The following is a 621-nucleotide window of genomic DNA, read 5'->3' on the forward strand; positions in this document are numbered from 1 at the left end:
GTCCTTACAAGTCACTCTGCAGGACCTTGGAGCCCTGAAGGAACAGATCCTCTCACCCAGGGCTGTGGGCATGGGACTGAGAGCTGCTGGGTTCCAGGCTAGAAAGGGTGTTCCGAAGTTCTAAGAGGAAGTAAAATGACAAACCAACCATTAGCGAGACTGTGATGTGCCTAAAACCAGTCCCTGGACCGTCCTTCGAAGGAAGCACAGGCCTGGTTTGTATGTGTCCACTCACAGGTGGATTCTCACTCAGCACCTGTTTCTGTCCACAAACTGCAATGAATGATGTAATGGAGAATGTAGTGGTACCCGTCCTGGAGTTAGCTCTTGTAGACCAGGCTGGCCTTGAACTCACAAAGATCTGCTTGCCTTTGCCTCCCTCCTGAGGGTTGTAATTAAAGGAGTGTGTTACCAATGCCCAGGCCTTTCCCTCATTTTTAAGAAATTATTACTGTGTTTATGTGAATGTACCTATGGGGCTTAGAGGGTAATTTCATGGATTTGGATCTCTCATCTTTACATGGGTACCAGGGGTCAAACTCAGTTTAGTATGCTGGTGTAGCACACAGTGCCTTTACCCCACCTCACCGTCCTGTCCTTCTCGTCATCACCTCCTCAGAA

This window comes from Alexandromys fortis, unplaced genomic scaffold (assembly GCF_014885135.2).
Source record: "Alexandromys fortis isolate MF-2015 unplaced genomic scaffold, M_Fortis_MF-2015_v1.1 scaffold_369, whole genome shotgun sequence".
NCBI classification, from domain to species: Eukaryota; Metazoa; Chordata; class Mammalia; order Rodentia; family Cricetidae; genus Alexandromys; species Alexandromys fortis.